Source organism: Rana temporaria, chromosome 12, assembly GCF_905171775.1.
Source record: "Rana temporaria chromosome 12, aRanTem1.1, whole genome shotgun sequence".
Taxonomy (NCBI): domain Eukaryota; kingdom Metazoa; phylum Chordata; class Amphibia; order Anura; family Ranidae; genus Rana; species Rana temporaria.
In genome coordinates, this window is record NC_053500.1 from 89842998 (window position 1) to 89868292 (window position 25295).

General features: G+C 47.6%; 1 protein-coding gene across 4 annotated transcripts in view; it reads right to left on the reverse strand.

Moving 5' to 3' along the window:
• COASY (Coenzyme A synthase) overlaps positions 1–25295 on the reverse strand; it is an 855545-nt gene that overhangs the window by 117532 nt on the left and 712718 nt on the right. The gene's annotated exons all lie outside the window — the stretch shown is intronic.

A 25295-nucleotide genomic window follows, 5' to 3' on the forward strand; every position in this document is an offset into this window, starting at 1 on the left:
GCTAGAACGCCTTCCCCGGTTATAAACCGGTGTTTAAAAGACAACCTATTTGGAAATGTGTGGCTAGAAGTGGCAGGTAGCAGGACTCCAAGCCCCATACCCCCCCCACCCAGGTCCAAAAAAAATAATTGTATTAACAATTGAGCCGACATTCTGCATTATGGAAATCAACATAACCCACTGCCACTCAATAGCTTGGCAACATAAAAAAAATTGAGAAAAATAGTATTTTTGTACTCCCGCAAAATCAATTTTCTCTTAGTTCACGGACGGACACATCAGCATCTTGACCTTAGGGGTATTATCCTCCTCCGAGGAGATTGACTAGGCAGAAAAACAGCATGTTAAGTGTTAAACACATCACACAGGACAGTACCTTGCAGAGGGCGGTTCCCCCGGGTACATCCCCCTATCTCTGCATCTGCAGCCTCAGTTCGTCAACAAGCAGTACAAACAAAGGAGGGGTGGATGCTGTGTCCGTCCATGAACTCAGAGAAATGGATTTTACGGTGAGTACAGAAATCCTATTTTCTCTTCTATTCATGGACGGACACAGCAGCATCTTGACCTTAGGGACATCCCCAAGCTATGTCAAAAGAACGAGGGGTTGGGAAAAAACACAGCAAACCAACTTCACCCCAAACAAACCAGAGCTCCTCAACGAAGGAACTTTTACCTTAAACAGCCGCCTGCAAAACCTTGCGGCCGAAGGAGGTATCTGAAGATGCACTCACATCCACCTTGTAAAACTTTGAAAAGGTGTGGACCGACGACCAAGTCGCTGCCTTACACACCTGTAAAACAGACGCCTGATGGCGGAAAGCCCAAAAGGCACCAATTGGCCTGGTCGAATGCGCCATAACCGGGAAGAGGGGCGCCCACCCCTTTAGAGCATAGGCCTGAAGCACGACCTGCCTGATCCACCTAGAAATAGTGGCCGACGGGACCGCCAGACCCTTCTTAGGACCAGTCACCGACACAAACAGCGAATCCGACCTCTGAAACGGAGCCGTAGTAGATAGGTACACCCGTAGGGCTCGAACCACGTTCAAGGAATGCAAAGCAGCCTCTTTTGGGTTCGCCGGCCGAGGACACAAAGATGGAAGAACAATGTCCTTAATGTGAAAGGCCGAAACAACCTTAGGCAGGAATGCCTGGGGCAGCCGTCGGCACTGCCTGGAGACAGTTTTCAGAGGGCTGGAGAAAGAGTATGTTTAAATGAGGGACGTTTACTCTTCTTAACCGGCAATAGAGTAGACTTTTCTCTGGTAATCTTTTGGATGTATTTATCCAGGTCATCCCCAAACAGGTATTCTCCCCCAAAGGGGAACACTGTCAAGTATTTCTTGCAGGAAGCCTCGACCTCCCAATATTTTAACCAAAGGGACATGCACATGTGTACCAGCAGGAAATTTAAGCGAGATGCTTGTTGAACAGAGTCCATAAATCGCATCAATCGCAAAGCACAAGGCCTTAGGAAGGTCCTCATAAACCTCAATCTCCTCTGTAGGGAGGAGGTTAATCATCTGCTTAATTTGTTCCTTGAGGAACCAACATACACCAATGGCTGTAACTGCAGGTTGTACACCCTGGCAGAGGAGGCTTTTAATAGGGACTCTAGCTTTTTATCAGTTGGATCCTTAAAACTCTGTGCATTGTCTAAAGGACAAGTTAGGTTTTTGTTAGCACAATAAATAGCTGCATCAATAGCGGGTACCCCCATTTCTTAGTGAAACCTTCCTCCATAGGATAAAGGAGGGAAAACTGCTTAGGAGGAGAAAACTATCTAGGTGAACCCAGTCATCATACATCAGTTTATCCAGCAAAAGATGAACTGGAAAGGCGCATGCAGCCTGCAGGAATTTCCGGGATCCCAAAGAGGAAACAGAGGGCCTAGAAGTATCAACAGGAGGCAATATGTAAGTGCCACGCACCATCTCTGCATAATATTGCACCTGCATCTTTAGCGACTGCAAAGTTGCAGGAATCCTCTCATCCTCTGAGTCCTCAGACTGCACATGATCCTCATCTCCAGAGGGATTTTTCACCCTCAGAAAGCTCATCTGAAAAGAGAGCCAGAGCAGATGAAGGGGATCTACCATGTTTTCTGCCATCTCTCAAGGAGGTTGTGACAATATTAGCAATCTTTTCTTTCCGAGCCATCCTAAGAACGTTTAAAGCATCCTCAGTGACTTATACAGGAGCTGCCATAGGAGAAGCTGCAAAACCAGACAGGGGCTCATCCTGTGAGGCTGCTATCAGGCTGACAGAGGGGGATGGTAAACTGCGGGCAAGCTCAGAATCCTTACCCGTACGCAGAGATTTTCGAGTGCCTCTTTTACTCGCCCTAGACCCTCTTCTCGGGGACATAATTCTTACTGCAAAGCAAAGGTACTATCCACAAATACAATCACTGTTGTGCTACAGTCTTACAATACACAAAATATCAGCTCGCTGCACAACCTGATGCCGAGTAGGAGTCTTAGGTTTGCCTGGTTCAATCCACAGGGATGCTTACAGCCCACAGCTCTGTGTCCATGCCGCGATCACAATCACTAGAAACCACTTTGGCCCTCCCCTATCCGGATCTCTATTCAGACAGTAAAGCATGCTCCCGGCGTGCGTGAAAGTTTACTGGGGGGACCCCTGTATGCGTATCGTGGCAGAGCCTGCAGCAGAAGGAGGTGGTGTTATTTTTGACCGACTTCACTGAGCATGTCTCCTGGAAGGCTATATAAGAAAACATCAGGTACACTTACTCCCTCCAGTGGTGAGAACCATTAAGACTTCCTACTCTAAAGAAGATAATACATAAATAAAATTATGCTCTTCTTACCTGATCCACGCCACAGGAAAGCTACTAAAAGTAGTCCCAGCTTTCACCCATCACGGCGGGCAAGTTGTGCCACCCTTCAGGTTTACCAAGGGTTTTATTGGAGAAAACCTCATACCTGGACCTTTAAAAGACTGCCAGAAACTTTTCGTGCCACGTATGTATTAGTACACCAAAGTCTGGATCCCAGAGCCCAGACCTCCGCAGAGAGACATTACAGGCAAACCTGGTTTCTTCTTACACGAGGCCCGGGTACCAACCATCTTAGGCCTTTGATATCAGCCCGAGGAATTGATCCGTTATAGCTCCTAGGTCTCCGCAGCCAGACCGTTAAAAGAGCATTTTTCTTCTTAGCACAAGTTAAACGTGACCAACCACCTTAACACTGGTGAAAAAACAGGTACTCTCAATTTGGGAGGGGTTATATAAGGGAGGAACTCAATTTTAATTGGGTTTGCCACTGTCAAAAGCCCAGTGACTACATAACCTATTAAGTATTTAAGGCTCTGTGTCCCGTGATGTATGATCAAGAAAAATATGTCTTAATATATAGGGCAGGGACCAATATCAGGTTCCTCCTCTGCATATATTCCTCTCCCTAATAAAAAAGAAAAAGGAAAAGAGAGAAAAAAAAAACTAGGGACTATCGTCAGCCGAGATTAAGTCTCCTGCCCTCCTCCAGATTGGGGTATACTACTAGGTCCCCCGCTTCTCCCTATTACTTGGGGTAACAGTTCTTCTGTTGCGGGTGGGGTCACCGCTGCAGCCAATTTGGAATTGCAAAAGTCTGTATCCCCAAGAAGCCGGACAGTTTTGGAAGATCAGCGGGGTGCTGCAAAGTAAATGACAAGGAGTCTTTTATATTAAGTGAAATGGGGTACCCCCACCAATAAGTACCCCCAACTCAATAAGTCTAAAAGTGGGCTCAACATCGCTCTTCTCTGCAAGGTAGCCTGGGATAGATCAGGTAGTATTTTCACTAGTGCCCCCTCCAGGTTAATTTCCCCTACCTCCCATGCCTTGCGGCTTATTAGTTCTTTATGGGCATAGCGGTGGAAGCAGCATATCATATCCCTGTGTCTATTTGGATTCACAGAGCAGGGTCCCAGGGATCTATGCAGTCTCTCAAACTCTAGGTCCTGGGAGGGGACAGGAATGTCTAATTGCTGGCATATTGCCAAAACCGTGGGTTGTAAAGCTTCTCTTCCTACCTCTGAACTGCAAATTATTGCGGCGGCTATGGTCTTCGAGCTCTTCCAGGTGGAGTTGCAGGGGGGGGAAGCATGGGAAGCATGTAAGGTCTGTACTTCTTCCAGGTGGGCAACCTGTTTTTCTTGGGAAGCCAGGGACGATTCCTCATATGTAAGTGTCAGCTGTTGGACCTCCAGCTTCAGGTCTCTACGGTGTACCTGCTCTAGACGGGCCACCATTGCCTCCAGGTCCACTCTCGTCGGCAGCGCCTGCACGAGTGCTCTGAGATCCATGTCCACGGATTCGGTAGGTGGGGCTTCCCGCGACCCTGCAGGTCTCTGTTGTTGAGCGTCCATACTGCTCTGAATTCCCAGATCGGTCTCCAGTATAGCGGAGGCGGTAAATAGGGCAGTGTTCACCCGCTCTCCGCTGCTCTCTGCTACGCCTCGTGTCTCTGCTGTTTGACCCCTGGATTTGGCCGCCCGTGTATACGGGAAATATTGCTGAATCTCAGGCTGTGCTGGGTTCCCTTGTAACCGCTTATCCTTTTTTTTCATTCAGGGTATTTCCAATTAGTGTAGCTGCCTTAGTAGCATGCTGGCCAGCTAGTATAACTGCATGCTTCAAGGAAAAATCTGGAGGGGTGGTCAGAGCCATTTGAGTGTGTGTCTCTACTCCGCCATGTTCAAGCCCCCCCCCCCCCCCCCCCAGAGTTCCCGTTTTAGATGCAAGTCGGAACTCTGCAGACCCCGATGTAAAGGGGAATGATGTGTACTCTGATATAAGGTGATCTCTGGTCACCAGAGCCCCCCTTACATCAGAGTCCCCCTTTACACCAGTCTGCAGCATTCCCTCTTACATCATGATCTGCATCATTCCCCTTTACATAAAATGTCACTGTAAGGGGGAACTCTGACATTCATGTAAATGGAGAAGCGGCGAACTTACGAACACAGGTGCAAGATGGTGAACCAAGTGAAATAGCGCACTGTTGTGCGCCATCATACAGGTAAAAGAGCCAGACACAAGCAGAAAAAGGTACACTTTGCAAACACAGCTAGCCCAAAACTCCCCCGTATGGTCACTGCACACAGGTGCCCAGCCTCTAGCTAGCTTGACTGATTGTTACAATTACTGGGACACCCCACAATATTATAAGGGATTTCACTTACCCATCCAGGCACAGGGCCACTTAGAAACTGGGGGCCCAATCTTCACCCTTCATGGTGGGTTCCTGTCACACGAGACCTTCAAGGACTGGGTACCCTTTCATGTTTATGGTCCACTACCTTGGACCTGTATAGCACCCTGCAGGAAATGCCTTAGCGCTGTAGTGTCCAGGATTTCCACTCCGCAGGGTCCAGCGCCTGGAGGCCATATTACAGGCAAAACCTTGCAGGATCAAGAGTCTTCTTTGCGAGGCTCGGGTACCATTTATCTAAGCATATAGCCTGTGTAAAATGGATCCGATCAGTCAATCCCTTGATTCGTCTTGGAACCGTTTGTCGGACTAGAGACCTAGAGCTCAGAGAGCTCAAACAAACCATGCCATCCACCTTGTAGATACTGGTAAAAAACTGATGTGCTTCCTGTATGGGAGGGGTTATATAGGGGATCACTTCCTGTCTAAAGACTTTTGGTCTACCAGTGTCCATTTACCTGATAAAGTACACTGCTCAAAAAAAATAAAGGAACACTTTGAAAACATATCAGATCTCAATGGGCAAAAATCTCATGCTGGATATCTATAATGATATGGACTGAGTAATGTGTTAAAAAATTATGCAGCAAGATGGTCCATTTTGCAGAAATTTCATTGCAACAACTCAAAATGGTCCTCAGTAGTTTGTATGGCCCCCAATTGCTTGTATCCATGCCTGGCAACATCAGGGCATGCTCCTAATGAGATGACAGATGGTGTTCTGGGGTATTTCCCCCCAGATCTGGACCAGAGCATCACTGAACTCTTGAACAGACTGAGGTGCAACCTGGCGGCACCAGATGGACCGAAACATAATGTCCCAGAGGTGTTCTTTTGGATTTAAGTCAGGTGAGTGTCGGGGCCATTCAATGGTATCAATTTCTTCATCCTCCAGGAACTGGCTGCATGCTCTCACCACATAAGGCCGGGCATTGTCGTGCACCAGGAGGAACCCAGGACCCACTGCACCAGCATGGGGTCTGACAATGGGTCCAAGGATTTCATCCCGATACCTAATGGCAGTCAGGGTGCCATTGTGTAGCCTGTATAGGTCTGTGCGTCCCTCCATGGCTATGCCTTTCCAGACCATCACTGACCCACCACCAAACTGGTCATGCTGAATGAGGTTACAGGCAGCAAAAAGTTCTCTGCGGCTTCTCCAGACCCTTTCACATCTGTCACATATGCTCAGGGAGAACCTGCTCTCATCTGTGAAAAGCATGGGGCACCAGTGGCGGACCTGACAATTCTGGTGTTCAATGGAAAATGCCAATCAAGCTCCACAGTGTCTAGCAGTGAGCACAGAGCACACTAGAGGACGTCGAGGCCTCAGGCCACCCCCCATTAAGTCTGTTTCTGATTGTATGGTCAGAGACATTCACACCAGTGGCCTGCTGGAGGTCATTTGTGGGGCTCTGGCAGTGCTCATCCTATTCCTCCTTGCACAAAAGAAGCAGATACCTGTCTCCTGGAATATCCTACATAGAGACTGTGCTGGGAGGCAAACCTTCTGGCAATGACACGTATTGATGTGCCATCCTGGAGGAGTTGGACTGCCTGTGCAACCTTTATAGGGTCCAAGTTTCGCCTGGTGATACCAGTAGTGACACTGACCCTAGCCAGATGCAAACCTAGTGAAAAACAGTCAGAAAATATATATGAGTAGGGAAAACAAATGTCAGACACCTCCACCTGAAAAAAACATTTCTGTTTTGGAGGTTGTCTCATTGTTGCCCATCTAGTGCACCTGTTGTTAATTTCAATTAACAGCAAAGCAGCTGAAACTGATTAACAACCCCCTCTGTATACACCCCTCCCCCTATGCTACTTAACTGGCCAGATTAATATCCCAGGAGTTCCGATTCAAATGTGTTCCTTTAATTTTTTTGAGCAGTGTATAACCCAGCAGTTAATGAATATTAGAATGACTTTGTGTCCCATGATGTACGAAAAATAAATGTTTTTTTCCCTGAAACTTCCCTCCTAAAGTTAAGGTGCATGTTAAATGTTGATAAATACAGTCCAAATAACACGCACAAGCTCATCCTAAATCCTGAGCGGGCCACAAAAGAGAGATTATATATATACAAATAATATGCCCAAGCTCATCTCTCCAACCCACACAACCACGAAAGGTAAGATAATTCTTGTTGGGCAATATTAGTGCTCGGACAAACACACTCAGACCAAATTTTAATGGTTCAAAGAATGTCAGGCAAAATGGTCAGCCCTCATGCAAGTTCACTTCAACAAATCTGCCGGCAGGGGGCTTATCAGAATCTGGTAAAAAATCTTTAAATAAGAACTGTGTGAGGGAGCTGTGGTGGCTCAACGCGATTGGCACTGCGCTGACAAGCCATTCACCTCTGCAGCTAGAGGTTCGGATCCCGGTCTCGGCTTCATGTGAATTGAGTTTGGTGGTCTCAGCCCGGCTCCCGGTGGGTGTGCTATGCAAGGTAAGCCTGTGCTTAGTACGCCCACCCCCCTCCCACGAAAACCACCACACCTACACACGCACTCTAAATTGGGTTAACACACTCACATTGACCACGCGGTCTCTAAAAAGAGAGGCGAAGGACTAATGGGGCTGGTTGAGCGGGCTAATCCTCTCACTCCCTTATAGGGAGTCCCTCTGCCCCGTTGGGCTTCAAAGCGGAGCAGGTAGGGCGGGCTGTGTGGGAGGACCCCCTCACACACCCGCCATTGCCACCCGGGGCATGGAGAAAGGTGGCAGATTGCCTCTGGGGGAGGCCTGCCTACTCCCAACTCCTGCAGTCCGGCTCCTCTCTTGAGTACACGCACAAAAATACACTTTAAAAAAAAAAAAAAAAAAAAAAAAAAAAAAAATAAGAACTGTGTGGTATCCCCCCTAAAATTCATACCAGACTATTATTCAAGCATGCAGCCCGGTTATGGCGACCTGCTTTCTTCACTTGTTTTTATGAGAAATTCATCCTTCTCATTATTGGGTACTACTTTATGAGTACAATGTATGAAAATTGAACCTTGCATTCCATGGTTCCATTGTGTATATTCCAATATATTTGGTTTCCACTAGAGATCATATTAGACTGTCTGCAGAGTTATCCCTGAAGAAGGAGCTATTTTCCTCTAAAAAGTGTCAGATAACTTTATGTGATCTCTGCATGTGTAACAATAATTCAATGTGTTTTGGTGTATTGAATCCTTGTGATTTTGTGGCAATCGCATTACATGAATTTATGTAACTTGTACAAAATTATTATTTTTATGGAATAAATATAAAATGTATACATTTTTTAAATAATATAATGTTTTTTGGGCCATTAAAGTCCCACCTAATGGGGGAATATGTTTTTATACTGTTATATAGGGATGTTGGCCATATCTGAGCTATATGCCAATAATTTTTTGCCTGCCCTGCAGACGATTAAAGGGGACCTACTCAGCTGGAATAAGGGTACTTTCTCATGGTTCGGTAGGGCAGCGATATTAAAGATGAACATCCTCCCTAGATTGTTGTATTTGATGCAAGCCATTCCGATAAAGCTTCCCCCTGCCCTTTTCACCTCCTTTAAAACCATTTGCAGATCCTTCCTATGGGCAGGTCGTCCCGCAAGATTGGGTTGGGATAGACTCATCCTCCCTAAACAGAAGGGGGGCATAGGCCTGCCAGACCCGTTTGTGTACTATAAAGCCTGTCAATTGACGAGGATTGTGGATTGGCATGTACATAAAAGTAGCAAAGACTGGGTGACGGTAGAGGAAGCTTTTTCAGGAATACGCGTCTCACATCTCCCTTGGATTGAACCAGGATCGATCCCTCAACTCTGTGTGAGTCACCCGCTGATTGGACCCACCCTGTCTAATTTGCGGGTGACTTGTAAATCCATGGGTATAGTACCCTACCCAGGCCCCATGACGCCCCTGACCCAGAACCCTGACTTCCCCGCTGATATTCATATCTCGGATTGTTCTGCGACCCAGGGCGACCCCACGGTACGCACCCATCTATTTTTCAATAATGGCACGCTCCTCTATCATTCAGAAATGACCTCCAAACTCCTGGGTGTTAGTATACCTCTATATAAGTTCTTTCAACTCAGGCACTTTTTTCACAGTGTACCATCGCGCTCGCTTTGGCATAGAGCCCTTACACCTTTCAAACACTTATGCTGTCAAACCGAACCACAGAAACACCTGATCTCGACCTTATACTCCTTACCCATTTCAAAAGCGAAACCTAACACTGACATCCATCAACTATGGGAAGCAGACCTTTCCGTATGCTTATCCGATGAGGACTGGGAGTCGGTGTGGATGCACGTCCACAAGGGCTCCATCAACGTCTCTGCCCAGGAGAATAGGTTCAAAATGTATTCTCGATGGTACAGGACCCCCGACAAGTTACACAACATTTTTCCCAAGAATTGAGATGGATGAATGATTATCCACCAAGCTAAGGACATGCATGACAAGTTCAGGCATACTTGGGCTTGTTGGACGCACTATAGACACCCTAAATCCCGCAGCTCCCCCCACACCTCCCGTCCCACCACAGCTGCTACACACGGTCGGAAACACTTGCCCCAAATAGTCTCTCCGTCACATCCCTCTTCCCCTGCCTCCCCTCCTCCACCCCTCCTCCTCGATCTGTCCGTCCCCTTTCTGTAATTCTAAGTGGAGTTTCACCGACAAGATGAGTGTCGGTCCTTCGGTATTCTCTCCTGGTTGGTTAATTCCCCAGATACCCAGATTGGTTGGCAACGGATTGATGTTATACAATTCCACTACCCTTTTGATTACGCTCGGTACACACCTAAACTGTTGGGACTCTGCACAATATAGGACCTGGTTAGCTACTCATCAATGTTGTTATATCCATGGTACCCTCCTGCCCACAGTGTGTTCCCTTTAGGGGTGGGCGGATGCTGGGTCAGCACTCACCGGTCCATTGCTTCAATATTCAAGTTGTAGAGTCCCCTACCCTCCCCCCCCCTTTTTTTTTAACATATTCTTGGTTTATTGACCGGGACAGTTTATAACTTTACCTTTTAGGTTCCCTTTACGGGGTCAGGATTATCGATAGGGTTGTCCCGATACCGATACTAGTATCGGTATCCGGACCGATTCCGAGTATTTGCGGGAGTACTCGTACTCCCGCAAATACCCCCGATACCCAAATAGAATACTTCCACCCCCTCCCCCTCCGCCGCCGCCGCTGTGACGCCGCCATTCGCCGCATCCCCGCTGCCGCCGACTGTGTCATACGCCGGGAACATTACAGCTTTGAATAGCTGTAATGATTGGCGCCGCGCATAGACACTCCCCCTCGCTCGGGTGAACTGTCCAATCCCGAGCGAGGGGGAGTGTCTATACGCTGCGCCAATCATTACAGCGATTCAAAGTTGTAATGTTCCCGGCGTATGACACAGTCGGCGGCAGCGAGGATGCAGGTAAGTGGGACATGGATACATGGGGGGGAGACGCTGGATACATGGGGGGGAGACGCTGGATGGGGGGAGACGCTGGATACATGGGGGGGAGACGCTGGATGGGGGGAGACGCTGGATACATGGGGGGGAGATGCTGGATACATGGGGGGAGACGCTGGATACATGGGGCGGAGACGCTGGATACATGGGGGGAGACGCTGGATGGGGGGAGACAATGGCTGCATGGGGGGAGACAATGGCTGCATGGGGGGAGACGCTGGATGGGGGGAGACGCTGGATGGGGGGAGACAATGGCTGCATGGGGGAGACATGGCTGGATGGGGGGTGACAATGGCTGGATGGGGGGTGACAATGGCTGGATGGGGGGGGTGACAATGGCTGCATGGGGGGAGACGCTGGATGGGGGGAGACAATGGCTGCATGGGGGGTGACAATGGCTGCATGGGGGGTGACAATGGCTGCATGGGGGGTGACAATGGCTGGATGGGGGGAGACGGTGGATACATGGGGGGGAGACGCTGGATACATGGGGGGAGACAATGGCTGCATGGGGGGAGACAATGGCTGCATGGGGGGAGACGCTGGATGGGGGGAGACAATGGCTGCATGGGGGGAGACATGGCTGGATGGGGGGTGACCATGGCTGGATGGGGGGTGACAATGGCTGGATGGGGGGGTGACAATGGCTGCATGGGGGGAGACGCTGGATGGGGGGAGACAATGGCTGCATGGGGGGTGACAATGGCTGCATGGGGGGTGACAATGGCTGCATGGGGGGTGACAATGGCTGCATGGGGGGGGTGACAATGGCTGGATGGGGGGAGACAATGGCTGCATGGGGGGAGATGCTGGATGGGGGGAGACAATGGCTGCATGGGGGGTGACAATGGCTGCATGGGGAAATACATTGCTGGATGGGGGGTGACAATGGCTGCATGGGGGGATACATTGCTGCATGGGGGGAGACAATGGCTGCATGGGGGGTGACAATGGCTGCATGGGGGGTGACAATGGCTGCATGGGGGGAGACAATGGCTGCATGGGGGGAGACAATGGCTGCATATGTGGGGGGACATCGCTGCATTTGGGGACACATTTAAAAAAAAGTATCGGTATTCGGTATCGGCGACTACTTGAAAAAAAGTATCGGTACTCGTACTCGGTCCTAAAAAAGTGTTATCGGGACAACCCTAATTATCGCTATTGAATACCTTTTGTGATTGACAATATCTTTGTTTGCTTGTCTTGATTTCTCGGAATGCTATTTTGTAATTTCTGTAAAATGCATTTTATTCCTTGTCTGCATTTTTTTGCTGCCAAAACTTTGCTGTTCCTGGATGCACTGACAGTGTTTTTTTTTCCTGCCTCTAAATGCTGCCAACAGCCTATTGGTGCATAGACACATAGGTTAACTTGCAAGAGAGTTTAGAGGCAGGAAAAAAAAAGCCAGATGCTCCCTGGAAGCAGCTGTAGAAATGTCCAGTGCACATGGGGCCTAATAGTTCAGGCTAGACTACAAAAACATATACTTTGCACTGATGAAACATTGCCACGACAGGGTTCTGCCATTTCTGAGCCACACTAAATGCAGTACAGCGTCAAAACACTAATTTTCAGTCACTGACAGCAAGAATGCACTCCCTTCTTGACCCTGCCATGTTCCCAATGAGTGACTTGGGTCACTCAAGATGGACTTGAATTCAAAGTCCATCTTATACCTCTTGACAAAAATCTTGAGGGTCTACTGTTTTTGGGGTAGTTTCTGGGGTCCTACCACTTCTGACCCACTGTAAATGCAGTTAGGTGGCAAAAAATGTCAGGTTTCAGTCATTGACAGTCAGAATAATTTTCACTTGTTTCTGGGCCCTGCCACATTCCCTGATACCCTGTGTTCTTAAGTTTATGATAAAGAAATTCAGCTTTAATCATTTAAGCCCGAAGCAGAACGAAGATTTTATGCAGAAACCGGTATTAAAATCTGTTCCTGTGCCAAGGAAGCATTGTGACTCCAAGGTTGAGTGTTGTGCAGAGAAAATGTTTGCTTGAGATTTTACCATGGCTCCATTTTGCCTAGTTTCCACTAGCTATGGACTACCCTGCATAAAGTAGGGTGTGGAATATAGGGAAAGCATGCCTGAAGCAGTACGCAGCAACTCATGTGTGGATAATTAGGTAATAAAGCATAACGCATGACCAGTGGTGTAAATCGAGTCTTTCCCCTTGGAGTCTTGGAGTTCTAAGTGGCTGATTTTTTTTTTTGTCAGCAAATACTGAAAAAGTTTATTTAAAAAAAAAAAGTTAAAACAGTTTAGAGTGGACAGGTCCTTCAAATAATCTGTCAACCAGATATGTTCTCCTCAAATCAAGTATGCAAGTTTTTTTGCAATTTAAATTACATTTCTAAAAACAAAGCAATTTATACCCCATTTGGGTTCTCAGGAACTGAAAAGCATAATAATGTGACATTTAATACTCGGGATTAATTTATCCATACACCAACATAACATGTTCACATAAGGTACCTTTAACTTTTGGTACAGCCGTGTTTGTTTAAATTTTTTTATGGGAGGTAAAAGACGTGACCAGGTTAATCATTCATTTTCTTCCGGCCATGATTTTGAGATATTGTAAAGCATTATGGGCAGCATCATTGTGAGCATTGCCACAAGAAAGACCTGTTCCGTGGCATACAGTGACTGGACTGGTGGAGAGCTCTGCAAGACACTGGAACTGTCCATTGATGCCAAGTTCCTCAATATCTAAGTAGGATACACGGATGTAGAGGTCGACCGATATGGGTTTTTCTCTTGCCGATGCCGATATTTGGAAATTGGGGTCGGCCGATGACCGATATATGATGCCGATTTTTGCGGCCGATATTTTAGGCCGATTTTTCTTCTTTTTTTCCCCTTCATCTCATAAAATCAAATAAAATTATACACAGGAAGTTCAAAAATCATCATTTTAGATAATAAACACACATGGAGTCCAGCAACATGGAGGGGGAACTGGATGAAACAGTAGCTCTTTTGGACCAGGAGAGCTTTATCCGAATGGTGAAGCAGCACCCCTGTCTTTATGATATGAGAGATCCCTGCTATAAACTGCGATCGAACAAGAGGAGGGCATGGAACCAGATTGGCAGTGAAGTTTACAGAAACTGGGCAGACCTACGTGAGAAGGATCAGAAAGGTAAACCCCTGCAAACATAACTAACCAGCAAAATGACCATAGGGAGATAATAGGATGATTGTTATTTAGTACATTAACCAAACACCCAGACCAATATGCAGGTTAAGGACCTTGCCCCTTTTTGCGATTCGGCACTGCTTCGCTTCAATTGAGCTGTCGCGCGACGTGTACACAAAAATTGCATGTGTGTAGGAATGTGAACAGGATTAACTGGAATGGCACATCTATTGCCTCCTTCTTGTGTAAGCACCTAATGCTGCGGCCCGAGGGCCAGATGTGGCCCTTTGCTAGCCTTTATCCGGCCCTTGGGCACAATTACTTCCAATGTCATGAGACACTATTCCCCCCATTGACACCAACAATGGGGCACTATACTGTATTATCCACTGATACCAATGATGGGATACTATTCCTCCTACTAATAGGGGGAACACTCCTCTTCCTATTAACCACCAACCCTGAGGCCATATATGTTCTCACTGATGCAGGGCCCGTGACTTTTTCTTCCCTTGCTGACCCCAATCCGTCCCTGAAGGGCAATAAAGTGGCCCTTTGTTTGTTACGTTTGTAGACCCCTGACATAATGCATAATAAGTATACAATTGTCAGCATGTCACTAATACATAATGGCACACTCTGACCCCTATTTGATATCGTAGGGATACTGCACCCCAAGAAAAAAACATATATAAATGAAAAGAACAACAGGAGACTTCTTAATACATCAATCATTTTTTTTATTTTCTCAATACAGCAGCCGTCACTAAATGGCAGCCCGCGGTCCGAGTCCGGCCCGAGTGATGCTTCTGCCCAGACCGCCATGCCGCCAGTATAATTTGAATGTCAGCGTTGGTTTGCTGGGGCCGCGGGTTTCCCCAGCAATCAGTGACGCTGGTCTCGGAGTTGACCAGCTTGCACTCATGGACCGAGAGTAGGGGCGTGACGTCACATGCGTGCCCCGCCCCCTGCTGCGAGCGGGTCCCCTCCTGGCTCTCCTTGAGAGTATGAGCACGTTGTCACATGCGCGCCCTGCCCCCTGCTACTCGCGGTCCCGGGCTCCTTATCTCGCAGCATTGCATTCAAGGTATGTGACATGTTACTTAGTGATCACTGCTGGTCATATGTTTCTAAAGGTCACGCTAATGGGCACCTTTTTTATGTTAAGGGACACTCTGATGGACAAATTTTATTTAAGGGGCACGCTGATGGGTATATTTTTAATGTGCACACTGATGGGCATATTTTGTTAAGGGACTCATTTTGTTGTGCCCATCAGAGTGACAATTAACATAAAATATGCCCATCTGTGTACACATTAAAAATATACCCATCAGCGTGCCCCTTAAAATAAATGGTGCCCATTAACATAAAAGGTGCCCATCAGCGTGACCCTTATTTTATGTTAAGGGCCATTGCTGATGGGGAAATTTTTTGTTAAGGGGCACTCTGATGGGCATATTTTATTTTAAGTGCAACACTGATGGGCAAATTTTGTATTAAAGGGCACTCTAAATGGCAGATTTTATGTTAAGGGACATGTTTTGTTGTGCCCATCAGAGTGCCCCTTAATATAAAATGTGCCCATCAGGGTGCCCCTTAACATAAAATGTGCCCATCAGAGTGTCCCTTAATATAAAATGTGCCCATGGGCACATTTTATGTTTAGGGGCACGCTGATGGGCACCGTTTATGTTAAGGGACACTCTGATGGGCACATTTTTTGTTAAGGGGCACCCTGATGGGCACATTTTATATTAAGGGGCACTCTGCTGGGCACAACAAAATGTGTCCCTTAACATAAAATGTGCCCATCAGAGTGCCCCTTAACATAAAAGGTGCCCATCAGCGTGACCCTTATTTTATGTTAAGGGTCATGATGATGGGCACATTTTATGTTAAGGGGGACTCTGATGGGGACACCTGATGTAAAGGAGCTCTGTGATGGGGACACCTGATGTAAAGGGGCGCTGTAATGGGGACACCTGATGTAAAGGAGTGCTGTGATGGGGACATCTGATGTAAAGGGGCGCTGTGATAGGGAAACCTGATGTAAAGCGGCGCTGTGATGGGGACACCTGATGTAAAGGGGCACTGTGATGGGGACACCTGATGTAAAGGGGCACTGTGATGGGGACACCTGATGTAAAGGGGCACTGTGATGGGGACACCTGTTGTAAAGGGGCACTGTGATGGGGACACCTGTTGTAAAGGGGCACTGTGATAGGGACACCTGTTGTAAAGGGGCGCTGTGATAGGGACACCTGATGTAAAGATCCACTGTGATGGGGACAAATGGGGACTTGAGATTCGGACCTCGGCCCAAAGAAAATTTTAGTGACCGGACCTCCTTGAATTTTAATTCAAGACCCCTGCAATACAGCATAGTATATGGTATAGTTGTTAAGAAAAAACAGAAAAGGTGAAATTATTAAATTGCATCAAGCTGCCATGGTACCTGTCCTGCTGGAGACAAAGTATGACGCAAATTGATCCCGGACATGTGTACCTTGTCTGTTTCCACGTACACCAGTCCAATGAGCGAAGTTGTGCAAGGCACACGCAGCTTTTACAGCACAGACTGCATTTTGCATATTTAGTACAATGGGAGAGTGTAGGACCCGCCATTTGTTAGCCAAAATACCAAAAGCACATTCAACTACTCAACGTGCTCTGGTTAGGCGATAGTTAAACACACTCTTCTCTTCTGTTAGACTATGCCCCGAATAAGGCCGTAGAAGATGCGCACTCAGAGCAAAGGCCTCATCACCCACAAAAACACTGGGTAGGGGAGGGCCATTTGTGCCCGGGAGTGGACTGTATTCCAGAAGGTCCAGACTATTGGTACGCAGCATGTGTCCAAAAGACGAGTTACCAAATATAGTGGAGTCCGCGCTGCTGCCATAAGACCCAATGTCAATGTACCGAAAACAATAATTGGCATCAGCCACAGCCATTAAAACAAAAGAAAAGTATTTTTTGTAATTGAAATACTGGCTTCCACTACCCATGGGCTTTACGATACGAATATGTTTCCCATCAATCGCTCCAACACAATTGGGGAAGTTGCAGCGTTGCCAGAAGATTTCAGAAATCTGTGCCCATTCCTCTGTTGTAGGTTTCTTAAAAACAATTTCCTTTAGAACTTCCCAAATTGCAGAGCAGGTGTCACGGATAATATAACTTGCAGTCGACTTTCCTATACTAAAGGCATAATGTATACTTGCTAGGGATTGTCCGGTTGATAGATACCTACAAAGAAAATAATATATATTATTTTATTTTTGACAGTTAAAATGCTCAAAACAAAATGGAAGAGCATACGTGATGCCTTCACTCGTCATTTGAGAGTACAAAGAGAACGTAGGAGTGAATCGTCAGCGTGTGCCCCAAAAGACTACGTTCATTCAAAAGAATTGGAGTTCCTTCGACCATTGCTGGCTTTGGGGAGGTAAGCTATCATCTGTACTAATGTCAGTAAACAAAATGTTAACAAGTAAGTTAGAATAACTAATTTCTATTTTCAGTACTGATAACCGCTGGGAGGAAGGTACTCCAACTGATAATTTAGACACGGATGCTGCAAGCCTAGCTTCAGGTGATCAGGCGGGTCAAGAGCCAGAGAGTCTATTGTCGACCTCATCATGGTCCACATCTGCTACACCTGTGGGAGACGAAGAGTCCACGCCAGCAGTGTTTGCTCGTGTACCTGCTAGAGAAACGAGAAGGAAGTCTCCAGAACCCGATTTTAACAGGATGTTGGACATCATGGCCAATATGTCGGACAGAATGTCCAGCAACAGATCATATGGTCAAGTCCCTGCTAGATGTCTGGAGGGGCTGATGGAGAGGGTACCACTAGATCTCCAGGCAGACATGTTGGCCGGTACCATAAGGTACATCGAAACGTTCATCCCACCAACCACACCCTATCAATCATCAGAACCTCCACCACCCTATGGTCCCTATGCTACTCACCCCCCGCAGCATCTGCCAGCACCACCCCTTTCTCTTTTGTCAGTGCCACATATTGCCACCCACCTACCTCGACCAACACCACCTTCTACTTACCCTCCTCTGACAACACTTTCTGCTTACCCTCATCTGCCAACACCACCTTCTACTTATCCTCCTCTGATGACAACAACACCTTCTGCTATCCCTCATCTGCCAACACCACCTTCTACTTAGGCCCCATGCACACGAGACGCTGGTAAACTCGGGTTCAGAGGCATTTGGGCATTTTGTTCAACTGCCCCTGAACACATTTAATGTTATCCTATGTGTCCATGCACACATTCACGTTTTTTTGCGTTTTAAAGCAGTTGGGTTTAGGCTCGTTTTTTTAGAAGCAACATTTTGCGTTTCAGACACAAATCCCAGGAAAACGCCGCTAAACGCCGGTACCACGTTTTGATTTTGTTTATAGGCGTTTTTAAAGGTGACCTATTTTTTTACATTACAAATCTCAAAAATGATGGCAAATGATGAAAAACCATAAAAAAATTAAAAAATGTAATTGCTTGCATTGCATTGTGGACAATCCACAACTTGTGGCAGGTGATGTGGCCAGGTGACGTGGCAAGTGGACAATCCACAACTTGTGGTAGGTGACGTGGCCAGGTGATGTGGCAGGTGACGTGGCCAGGTCACGTGGCCAGTGGACAATCCACAACTTGTGGCAGGTGACATGGCCAGGTGACGTGGCAAGTGTACAATCCACAACTTGTGGCAGGTGACGTGCCAGGTGATGTGGCAGGTGACATGGCCAGGTGACGTGGCAAGTGGACAATCTACAACTTGTGGCAGGTGACGTGCCAGGTGATGTGGCAGGTGACATGGCCAGGTGACGTGGCAAGTGGACAATCCACAACTTGTGGCAGGTGACGTGGCAAGTGGACAATTCACAACTTGTGGCAGGTGACGTGGCCAGTTGACGTGGCCAGTGGACAATTAACAACTTGTGGCAGGTGATGTGGCAGGTGACGTGGCCAGATGACGTGGCAGCTGACGTGGCCAGGTGACGTGGCAAGTGGACAATCCACAACTTGTGGCAGGTGTCGTGGTCAGGTGACGTGGCAAGTGGACAATCCACAACTTGTGGCAGGTGACGTGGCCAGGTGACGTGGCAGGTGACGTGGCCAGGTGACATGGCAAGTGGACAATCCACAACTTGTGGCAGGTGACGTGGCCAGGTGACATGGCAGGTGACGTGGCCAGTGGCCAATCCACAACTTGTGGCAGGTGATGTGGCCAGGTGACGTGGCCAGGTGACATGGCAAGTGGACAATACACAACTTGTGGCAGGTGACATGGTAGGTGACGTGGCCAGGTGATGTGGCCAGTGGACAATCCACAACTTGTGGCAGGTGGCGTGGCCATGTGACGTGGCAGATGACGTGGCAAGTGGACAATTCACAACTTGAGGCAGGTGACGTGGCAAGTGGACAATCCACAACTTGTGGCAGGTGTCATGGTCAGGTGACGTGGCAAGTGGACAATCCACAACTTGTGGCAGGTGACGTGGCCAGTTGACGTGGCCAGTGGACAATCCACAACTTGTGGCAGGTGATGTGGCCAGGTGACGTGGCAGGTGACGTCGCCAGGTGACATGGCAAGTGGACAATCCACTTGTGCCAGGTGACATGGCCAGTGGACAATACACAACTTGTGGCAGGTGATGTGGCCAGGTGACGTGGCAGGTGATGTGGCAGGTGACGTTGCCAGGTGACATGGCAAGTGGACAATCCACTTGTGCCAGGTGACATGGCCAGTGGACAATACACAACTTGTGGCAGGTGGCGTGGCCAGGTGACGTGGCAAGTGGACAATTTACAACTTGAGGCAGGTGACGTGGCAAGTGACACGCTAAATACACGTACACTGCTGCTCTCTCAGCTACTACTCACTCTGGTCTCACAAAATGGCTGAAATGGTTAAATAATACTGTTTTTTGAGCTTAGGGAGGGTCTTCTGATGTTTCTTAACCAAACGCTTATAAACGCAAACGCGGCAAAAACGGGCGTTTTGAACGCCATTTTTTGTGTTTTGAAAACGTGTGTTTAGATGAGTTTGCATCTGCGTCTCGTGTGCATGGGGCCTTACCCTCTTCTGACGACAACACCTTCGGCTTACCCTCATCTGCCAACACCACCTTCTACTTACCCTCCTCCGACGACAATACCACCTTCTTCTTAACCTCATCTGCCAACACTACCAACTTCTACTTATACTCCTCTACCAACACCACCACCACCACCTTCTAATTGGCAGAAGAATGATAATACCTCCACCTCCAGCTGGTCACATTTTGGCCATGCCATGAATGTGGTGATGTCACCAGATGAGCGAGAGGACTCCTCCCAAACCTTTCATCAACTATGAATAGGTTTATTGTTCTATGAGCAACGTTAGCTCTATTTCTTTGGATATTAAATATGTAAATAAGGAACAAAAGAACATAAAAAAATTGATGTAAAAAATGTTTGGAAATGTTTAAAAAAACAGTACATTTTTTTTGACCTTCAAAAACGTGTGTTTGGTTTTTATTTGATGCATATACAAAAATAATAATATTGGGTTATACATGCAATAGTATGTAACCACTTAAGACCCAGACCTAGTCAGCTGAAGGACCAGGCCAGTTTTTGCAATTTATTGCGCGGTCATGCGATGTGGCTCCAAAACAAAAATTGGCATCCTTTTTTTCACTGAAATATAGCTTTATTTTGGTATTTCATCACCTCTGTTTTTTTTTGCGCTATTAGCAAAAATAGACGTATATCGGCGTAAAGTGTTTGAAAAAATTGGAAACAAAAATATAAAATTACCTCAGTGTGATGATTAGTCGCTCCACAGGGAGTATACTATTACGAAAGTATGTGTCCATTTTCTGCAATCGACTGCTCAGTAATCCCAGCAACTCATCAAAGCTGTTATTAAAAAAAAGATGGGGTTTTTAGTGGACATGATAAGAAAGGAACAATGTCAAAAATCATGAATCCAAGTAATTTTGACTAACCTTTTTATGGACATCCTGGTGTAGTCCAGAAATTTCTCCTTGTGATCACGTAGGTCACTGTACATGACCCAAAATTGGCCTCTCTCTTCCCGACCAGCAATGAAGGGGTGGATCCAATATCTGCGTGCCCCCTTCCTTCTCCTCTCTCTTTCATATAGCACATATGAGGTAGCAGTGGCTCCTGCCAAAAAACACGCCATCTCATCATCACTCATATTTCCAATTCTCTCAATAGAAAAAAATGGAGTAGGAAGCACAAGGATGACCCGGAAGAGGAATATTCGCCAAGGAAGAAGAAAAAAAAATTCTTAACATAGCATCAAATGATGACAGAGATGATAATTTTTCCTATTGGGCAAAATAAAAAACGACAAAGTACAAAAACGTCAGACGACGCTGTATGCAAACGCGCGAATACACGCGACAAAACGCCAAAAAAAATGACAAAAAAAATGCCAAAAAACTTCGCAAAACGCTACGCTCAGGTGTGAATGCAGCCTAAGTGGCTGAATTTTTGAGAAACAAGTTTGAAAGGTTTACACTTTAAAGAAACAGTCAGAGATACAGGGTAACCTGTACTTTTCCACAATGCTGGACTGAGTCCAGGCTTCATCCATCACAGTGGGCATACTCCTGAAGAGCGATCAGGCAGGATCGATTAGCAACATTACGTGGTTGCAGTGATCCAGATGCACTGCTTGTATTGTGGTATTGGAAAGCAGTGAAGGAGATAAGTAAAGATTTGATGGAAGGACCAAAAAATTAAATAAAACTAGTTAAACTAAAAGTGATTTATCTGCAAAGGAGAACAGGTCCATCACCTTGGGACACCTCCAAAAAAATAAAAAAAGGAAGATTTACTGAGTGGAGTATGGTTTTAGGGAAGGTGCCCAGGAGATGTATTCCCTTAAGCTTTGCAGGGGTCCAATTACCGTAAGGTACGAGCCTATAACCCAAGGTCTATGAATACTGAGCCTTGATTGATCCTGCTGACCCTGTGTTTTCCAGAAGCCCACATCTACCTGACTGACTTAGAGCACAAGGCCGTTGATCACACGTGCGGACGTGTGTTGCAGCAGCTCCTGTCACCCAGACATCAGCCGAGTCTGAGCTGATTCCTGTGCCGAACCTCCGGTTCTCTCTCTCCCCTTCCCCTTCTCCGGGTCCCCGTCCTCAGCGGCATCATTCCACCGCCCCTCTGGGGACCACCTGCCCCTCACTCGCCGCCGAGCACCCCCTCCAGCTGAGCTCCGTGGGACCAGGATCAGCGTTCCCCGTCCAGCACCCTCCCCCCCTCCTCGGCCACCAGCTGTAATCCGCCGCTGAGCACTCTCAGCGGCACTGAGCACTCTCAGCGGCACACTCAGTCCCTCCGTCCACAGCTTCTCCCCCTCTCCTCTGCTCTCCTGCCCCTCCGCAGCCGCCACCTTCTGCCTGTGGCCTCCCTGGCGTCCTCGGGCGCAGAGCTCCAGGAAAGACCGCGGCTGCGGCCCAGCCCCCGCCATCCGCACTAGATCTTTGGTCTCCTTCCTCCACAGCATCGCCTCCAGCCAGACAGGGTTCTCCCTGACCCAGGAACACCCGGAGGCTGGTACTGACGCCCTCGAAGCCACATCTCGGCTGAAGAGTGTAGGAGAGGCCCCGGCTCGGGCCTAGCTTCGGCTCCGGCGGCCATCTTGGTACACCCAGCCGTTGGCCAAGAACTCCTCACCACCCTCAGGCACTGACCTACAGTCACGGGGGCCACGTACTACAACCCGGTAAGTAAGGGCCATTCTTTGGCCCCCTCTCCATTTTTTCCCACTTTTCTTCCCTAGCTCACCCATTACAGCTCAGCCTACATCGGCAAGGTAAGTCTAATCCGGGGCCCATTTAGCTACTTGATCCAGGGTTCTCTGATCGCCTCTGGGGTCAGGAAGGAATTTTTTCCCTTGCTGTAGCAATTGGCCGCTAGGCTAGGGTTTTTTGCCTTCCTCTGGATCAACTGAGGGGGGCGGTTTAGGCCGGGTCACCACCTTTTTTTGCAGCAACTTCACCGATCCGCATCACTGGCACTGAGCGATTTCAACTGAACCTTCCGGGAACATCACCCCCCCCCATGATAACCATCATCATCATCGCTGGATCAACCGGATCACTGTATCAGCATATGACCAACAAGTCATCATCTCCCACCATGCTCATCTTCAAGTACGCAGCAGACACCCTGCACAACTTAAGGAAGGCGGCCGCACCGCTACCAACCTCCATTCAAAAAACACTACTGAAAGAACAACTACTAAGAATCTACCGCCAACCAAACCCAAAAAACGATAAGCCACCGCAGCGAGTACAACACTTAGAATGCGCCCTGATCAACACAAGATCTGCAGTCAAGCACAGAAAGGAAATCCACGACTTCATCGTCCAACACAACACAGATTGCCTCTTTATCACAGAAAGTTTGCTTACACCCGGCTGTAATCCCATCCTAGCAGAATTGGTGCCCGAGAACTATCGCATCCTAACCGAGCATAGAACAGGTCAAAGAGGAGGAGGCCTTGCAGTGATCTACAAATCCCACCTCGCTCTCACCAAACCTACCCTACAGAATGCACTGCCCTTTATGGAAACACTCACCCTGCAACTTCAAGCTACACCCGAGGAAACCGTCCACATACTACTATGCTACAGACCACCCGGACCAAAGACACATCTCCTCACACCCTTCACCGAATTCTTCTCTACATACACCCTGAAAACCAAAACCCTGCTGTTACTTGGGGATTTCAACCTCTGGGCTAACTCAACTCAGGATCCCAACGCTACTGCCTGCATCGACCAACTCGAAGAACGCGGTCTGCAGCAACTGATAAAGACTTCTACGCACACGTCAGGTCACACTCTGGACCTCATCTTCAAGCAAAACGTGAATATCAACAAATTGGACAACAGACCTTTACCATGGACCGACCACCACGCCATCAAATTTATATTAACCACCGATACCGTCCTTCAAAAACCTAAACCCCCTACAACTATACATTGGACAAGATCACAGAAGAAATTACACTCTGAGCTCTTCAAAACCACACTAGCGACAAAAATAGAAGTACCAAATCTGAACCACTCAACGGAACAAACACTCATCGCTTTAAACAAAGCGTTACTACAAACAGCAGACACAGTCGCTCCGAAACACAGAGCTCTCAGCCGGAAAAATAACTCAGGCTGGTTCAACGACACCCTCACCCTACTGAAACAGGATCGCAGAAGAGCTGAAGGAGCCTGGAGGAGGAACCCATCAAAAGAAAACCTCACAAAGTACAAAATCCTCACCAAAAATTACCACAAAGCGATCTTTAAAGCCAAAAAAGACCATTTCGCAAACACCATCTCCAAAGCCCTAAACCGTCCACGGGAACTTTTCAAACTAGTCGCTAAGGCCATGAACCCCTCCTGCTTGGAGCCCCCTGCAAGTGAGACACAGGAATTCTGTAATGAACTATCTGACTTTTTTATCGACAAAATCAAAAAGATTCGGGCATCAGTTCAACAGAAAAAAAACACCAACCCCACCCAGATACAGCAAGAAGAAGCAATCAACACAAATAATGTACGATCGACGAATTTCGAGCTGGTCCAAATTACCATCGACACCACAAAAAACATCATCAGAAGCCTCCGAGACAACACATCACCCAATGACATCATTCCTACAAAACTTTTAAAAGAATGCACGGACATCTTGGCACCCATCATAACGCACATCATAAACCAATCATTCAGGGAAGGGATTGTTTCGAACAACCTCAAGCAAGGCATAATAAAACCCCTCTTAAAGAAACCCAACCTCGACCCAAACCAGCGCAGACCGATAACAAGCCTCAACACGATCTCCAAGATCATGGAGAAAGCAGTAGTACAACAGCTTCAGCCCCACCTGGACGAGCACAAACTCCTAGATCCTCTACAATCAGGTTTTCGCCCAGGCCATGGCACAGAAACGGCTCTTCTTAAGATATGGGATGACGCCCTCGAAGCAGCTGATGACGGAGAATCCTGTCTCCTAGTGCTGCTGGACCTCAGTGCAGCCTTCGACACGGTAGACCACAACATACTGATCGCACGACTCAAAGAAGTAGCAGGAGTCTCTGACGCGGCCCTACCGTGGTTCGCATCTTTCCTTGAAAATCGCACTCAGACCGTGAAACTTGGAGGGTTTACATCAGAAACACAGACCATTACATGCGGAGTCCCGCAAGGATCGCCCCTTTCACCTGTACTCTTCAACATCTACATCCGCCCGCTCCTCAAAATCATCAGCAAACAGGACCTGCGCTACCACTCCTATGCAGACGACACGCAGCTTTACCTTCGAATCACCAACAAAAAAGACCAATTTCATGAACTTGGAAATTGCCTTACGCTGATTGACAATTGGAT